At 54.9% G+C, this 6,099-nt stretch overlaps 1 pseudogene; it reads left to right on the top strand.

Annotated features, from left to right (window-relative positions):
- The first annotated feature begins 324 nt into the window (after nt 1–324).
- LOC119368732 lies at nt 325–3,698 on the top strand (annotated as a pseudogene).
- The last annotated feature ends 2,401 nt before the right edge of the window (nt 3,699–6,099 follow it).

Here is a 6,099-nt window from a genome sequence, read left to right as displayed (position 1 = left end):
AAAGAAATGCGGGAGTTAAACTTAGGGGAACACAAACTCGGTCCCGGCGGTTACAAAGTGGCGGAGCCTATATGGGACAAGGAAGACGCGGAGCGTGCCGAGCAAGGCCTACCATGCCGCTTAGAGAAATACAGCAGTGACAAGCAGACCAGGAACTTTGTCAGGGCCCGGTACAAGGAGGACCCGATAACAAAGGACCTTACCACGGACCCGAAGACCAGGGCGCTTGAGCTTGTTGTGGCGAAGGAGACTGAAAGCAGTAGCGCGGGGTCGTCTCAGAGCACCCCTGCTTGGGACAACACTCTGAATAGGGCATTGAACGTAATGAAAAACAAGGATAAGCTCAGTAAGCCGTCGTCAGTTGGTCGTGTGGCCGGCAAAGGCTTGTCCACAAAATGGACGTCATACTATACCGCTGGTGGGCGAAAGGAGAAAAAGACCAGCTCGGAAATCCAGTCGCGCGAGGTTGAAGAACTCAAGGCACAAGTGGCACGGATTCCGGAGATTATCCAAGAGCAAGTGCAACAACAACTGGGAACGACGCTCACCGGCATTATGCCTACCTTGATTCATGGGCTGACGGTGTGGATTGCGGGTGGCCAACAGGGGCCGCCCCCGATTCCCAGCTTCACGGCCAGCAACTCGCACAACATGCAGGCGGCGCCATTGGTGTCTCCGGCGGCGCCATTGGTGTCACCGGCAGTGGCGGTATTGGTGTCTCCGGCGCCGGCACGGGCATTGGAGCTTAATGCTCCCGGGTGTATGCCGGCCATCACCTCGCCAGCAAGCGGCCCCTCCGTTAGTTGCACGCCCGCCATTGGCTGTGCCTCAACATTAGCCGAGCTCGACGTCATCATCACGGTAACTAATTAAGCCTCTCATCCAAGGACTTCATCTCCTTTTGCCTTTGACTGGGCATCCCTGACGCCCTACATGTTTTTGCAGGGCACCGCCGATGTTGCGTGCACTCTCCTGCACTTCGTGAACGACGAGTTGGTCGATGTCGCCAAGGAAAAAATCGTTCAACCGGGCAACCCCGTGTTCCACGGTAAACCGATGCCACCCACCGTGTATAGGGTTCAACTGGTTCGGGTGCTGCCAGGCTGCGACGAGTTGTTACCTCCGATTTGACCCGCCGGGGCCGACGAAGAAGATCTGATGACCCTCAGCGCCTGCCTAAGCTGGCCCCTGCTTTGGCCGAAGAGCCAGATTCATTTGGGGGCGGGGTACACCACCCCACAGACAAGACCGCCAGTCATGCTGGCGCCGCGCCATGGCAAGAACGCCGCAACGCTACCGGACATGCCGAACATCCCTATGGCACAGGATTCGGACATGCATATGGCACATGATCCGAACGACGACGACAACGATGACGGTACATTTACCAACGTCGATAAGTACTTTGCCGAACATGGGTACGGTGACGAGTTCGGCGTTCCTCCTTCTCAAGAACCCAACCAAGACGACCACGATCTAGCTGGTACAGTGGAGAAATCCAATTGCAACAGGCGTCGTCTGGCGTTCAGTTCTCAGTAGACGCCTCCAGCCCCCGCCTTCACCGAGCCTCAGATAGCTGAGGTGCGAAATATTATCAGGCCCAACACGCTCAAGAAGGCGGTCTGTGAGCAGAACTCGGTCCCATTATAGCAGATCAAGAAGAAGGGACGAAAACGAAAGACTGCCAAGGGCGCCGGTGCGAGCCAGCCGGCACCGAGTACGATCCGTGCTCAGGATGGGCCACCTTCACCTTAGGATATCTCGAGGAGGGTGCATGTGGCGGGTAGGGCGATGCTACCGACAAATATGCTCAATGCTGCAACCGGTGCTATGTGGAGTCTGCATGACAACGTTCTTTCTTTGGAGAAGATGCGTCTCTCCCAGAATGATGTGGCATACCCAGTTTTCGTGGCCAAGGTGCCAGAGGGCAAGGGCTTTGTGGATGGCGCCATGGGGGTACGATCGTCCAACAGTTTGATGACATCTTTGCTATGTTTAATCTTCATCCGCTGCACTACACCTTCGTTTGGCTGTTTCGCTGAGTATGGAGATGCGGATCATTCGAGACAAGACCCCGGACATCGTGATAGTCGACCCCTTCTACATGCGTGCCAAGATCTTGGGCAGCGCTGGGGACCGGCAAGTCGCGAGTTCACACCTTGAAGGCGTCATTCTGGCAAACCCAGATAAGGATAACTTCCTCGTGCCTTACTTTCCCGAGTAAGTCATCCCCTCACCGCCCCGTAACATATGATTTCTTAGATTTCGATTGTTCTTTTTTTCTAACATTTCGTGTTCTGTGAAGTGACACACATTGCACACTCATCCTCTTAAGCCCGAAGTATTCCACGGCCACGTATTTCGACCCGGACCATGACTCCAAGATAGACTACACAAATATCAAGAAAGTTCATGATGATGCTCTCCCCGGCTACGCCACATCTGGAGGCACCTTTAAGAGGACAGTTCGTAGGTACGGCAGGCACTTGTTCACCCACAATATGACGTTCCCCTGCGTCAAGCAGCCGCCTGGTGGTCAGAAGGATGCCTACTACGCCCTCCATCACATGAGGGCGATCGTACGGGACCATAATCACCTTCTGCTACCAAATAATGTCAAAGATTGGGCCGCAAGCTTGGCGGCAATCCAGGACGCGGACCTCCGACAAGAATTCTTTCGCATCCAGTCGGAGTTTGCAGAAATCATCCATCAAGATGTCCTTCGTACCTCGGGGCAGTTCTACCTCAAAGAGCAACCGTCCAACAGTGAGATAGACACAACACTTCAAATGCAGGCTGACAACGCCCGCGACTTCATGACCATCACGAAAGACGGCGGCTTCATCCACACTCCGGTCCCATGAGTCGAGTCGAAAGTAGTGATGCTATTTGTCGTTCTGAAACATCAATTAGCTCATGTTGTAATTAAACTTTAATGAATTTGTATGTCTCTTTGGTTTGGACAGTCGTTGAACTTAGATGTAATCGATGCTATTTATTAGTAGGACCATGAATCGTGCTATTAATGTCTTGCTTTTCTCTTCCGATCCTTTTGTTGCATACTTATATATTGCTTATGTATTGTCTGTTTTTTGGCTTGTGCATAGAGATGCCGTCGTATGTCGTATACAAGGGTAAGGTTCCCGGAGTCTACGACCACTGGGAGGAGTGTCGGAGACAGGTTCACCGTTTCAGCGGTAACAGTTACAAAGGGTACACCACTAGGGCGGAGGGGGAATCTAGATACGCCCGCTATCTAGCGGGAGAGAGGAGGGAGCGTTAGAGGAACCGGGTGAAGACCAGTTTCATCACGATGATGGTCATCGTGATGACCGCAGCTCTCTTCTATGTGATAGTAGTTTAGATGATCGATATCGACTAGTAATGTGAAGACAAACTCGCTACTCGCGGTCTCGAGACTTGTAATGTTCTATCTTTGTTCGGTCTTTTGAATTCGGAGACTAATATGATGAATTGTATTCGGAGACTAATCTTCTATTGTATTCGGTGAATCTGCTGTTGTTGTGTGGTGTTGTCTAAATTCTGTTCAATAATATATTTTGTAACCTGTGAAAATATCAGAAAAGAAAAAAAATCCCTAATATTCATACTAGTGGCGCACCACACAAGACACTAATGACGCACTGTGATAATCACACTAATGGCGCATCACCCACTGGTGCACCATTAGTAAGCCAAAGCACATGGGTACATATGGCCCCCTGGGAGGCATTGTAATGGCGCACTGTGGGCTATACTAATGGGGCATTACGTGATGCGCCATTAGAACACCAGATACTAATGGCGCACCAGTGATGCGCCATTATAATTTAATTCTAATGGCGTGATGCTAGTGGCGCACCAGTAGTGCGCCATTAGTAGGCAAAACTGGTGCGCCACTAGCATGCCTTTTTCTAGTAGTGGTGGGTCCCGTTTGTTGGGCTGATGTGGCGAAGACCGAAAAGTTTGACCAACTGATGTGGAAAATAAGACGCGGACCCTACCTGTCAATGACTAGAAAGTCATCTCATTCACTAAATTTTTTCACTGGAGCATTCCATCGAGCACCTTCTGTGTGTTCATCATCTAGTCATTAAAGAAGGCACAACATACCATGGCCACATCAGAGCAGTGCCCAGAGTAGGCCTGGACGGAACGAGCGGGCTTTTGGGCCCGCTCGTGGCCCGTTCAGGACCGGACCGTACGGGCCAGGACCGGTAGGAAAGCTGGATGGTCCGGGCTGCAATATTCGGCCCGCAAAAATGTCGGTCCGGTCCGGGCTTTCACCGAGCCGCTCGGTCGGACCGAGAAAATGCAGTCACCGCCGCCGCCATTCTTCATCGTCGCGGCCACCAGCAGCCTACGGGTGAACCACGATGTCCCCTCTCCTTCAATCCTCTCCTCCTCGTGCGCCGTATCCTCTTACCGCCGGTCGCCATCGCTGTCGTGCGTGCACTGCCGCCGATCTGGAGTTCTCGAACATGGCATCAACCCCAACCGTTGCACCAATTCCTGCGGGTATTGCGGCTGCAAGAGCTGAAATCGTGCCATGAGACGAGCTGCGGGTCAAGACATTTTTTTTGCAACTGAATGGAACGAAAGAATAGCCAGGGACGAGTATTGCGGCCGTGCCATCCAACGTCCACCCGTACGCAGCTATGTTGCCGCTGCATGAGCTCAAATCGTGCCATGCCACGATCTCCCACAACTGCCTGATCTAACTAACCTGAAACTAATCGAGGAGATGGACATGCACACGTTGCATGGAGTGATTTCTGCACTAAAGGAAAATTAAGCAGTAAACAAGCACACCGGGCACCAGCTCTAAAGAACATAATCCGAACACTCTGCGCCTCGCCGGCACCACCAGGAAGTACTGGGGCACGATCCCGAATGCTCTGAAGATGAAGCAGCAGTTGTTGTTCGAGGCGTTTGTGCGCTTCTTCTGGACGATGGCGAAGATTGTCAGTTAAATTCGTGCTGTCAAACTTGCTGAAAATTCAGTTTCGTCAGTTTCAGAAAATTCAGTTCGTCAGTTTCACTCTCTCGTCCAGTTCGTCCCATCACTCGCGCACGTCGCCCAACTCGCGCACGTCCTCCAGTTCGTCCCATCACTCGCGCACCTCGCTCACCTCGCCGCTGCACCCGCACACATCGACCCCGCGCATTCGGTCCCTTCGGTCCATTCGGTCTGGCCCGGGCTTCGTCGCCGCCGGTCCGGTCCCTGAGATCAGGACCGTCATGCTGCTCGGTCCGGTCCGGCCCGGACCGCCGGCGGCCGGTCCAAACGACGGCTCGGACTGGGACCGGACCGGACCGGACCGTGTCCACCCTGAGCCCAGAGGAACTGTGGGCTGGACGCCTCCATCCGAGAGCAGAGGCGCTTGGGTGAAGAAGAAGGCGACCATCTGCACAGGAGAGATCGCGCGGTGGCTCACCATGGAGCCGGCAGATGCAACCGCGGGAGTGAGAAACTCGGGTGGCGTCCATGTCATTCTTCCGTGGTTGTGGAGGCCACTGTGGGCTTGGGCTGCTCATGCTCGGCAGGGGCAGCATGGTCGAGCGTCGCCGCCGCTAGCGCGCCTGCGGCCAACGACCCGACGTCCATAGCGTTCTTCTGCGGATGGTGGGCGAGCGTAGTGGCGAGTTGCGATCCAGCTCCGGGAGGTGGCGTTGGGGGCTCATGGGGAGCGACGTAGGTGGCGTCGGGCGCAGGTGCGGCCAGGTTGCTCCACCGCGGGGCACCGCCGCGACTAGGTCCTCCCGGGAAGTGCTGCGAGCACAGGCGTGGCCATGGCTCTCCATAATGGTGCATGTGGCCATGGTGCTCCATAACGACGTGCGTTGCAAGGGCCCCCGGCGGGTGCCACGAGCACGGGGACGAGCAGGGCGCTCCACCTTGGCGCAACCACATCAGTACGGGCGCGACCAGGGCCTCCTGGCGGTCGCCGCGACCCGCGAGCACGGCCATGGCCACCATAGTGCGCAAGCACGAGTGCGACCAGGCCTCCAAGCGGGCGCCGTGAGCACAGGACGAACATGACGCTCCACCATGGCGCACCCCATAAGTACGGGTGCGACCAGCGCCTCCTGGTGGTC

This window comes from Triticum dicoccoides, chromosome 2B, assembly GCF_002162155.2.
Source record: "Triticum dicoccoides isolate Atlit2015 ecotype Zavitan chromosome 2B, WEW_v2.0, whole genome shotgun sequence".
Lineage (NCBI taxonomy): Eukaryota > Viridiplantae > Streptophyta > Magnoliopsida > Poales > Poaceae > Triticum > Triticum dicoccoides.
Note: the sequence above shows the minus strand (reverse complement) of the source record. Positions and strands in the feature narration are given on the sequence as shown.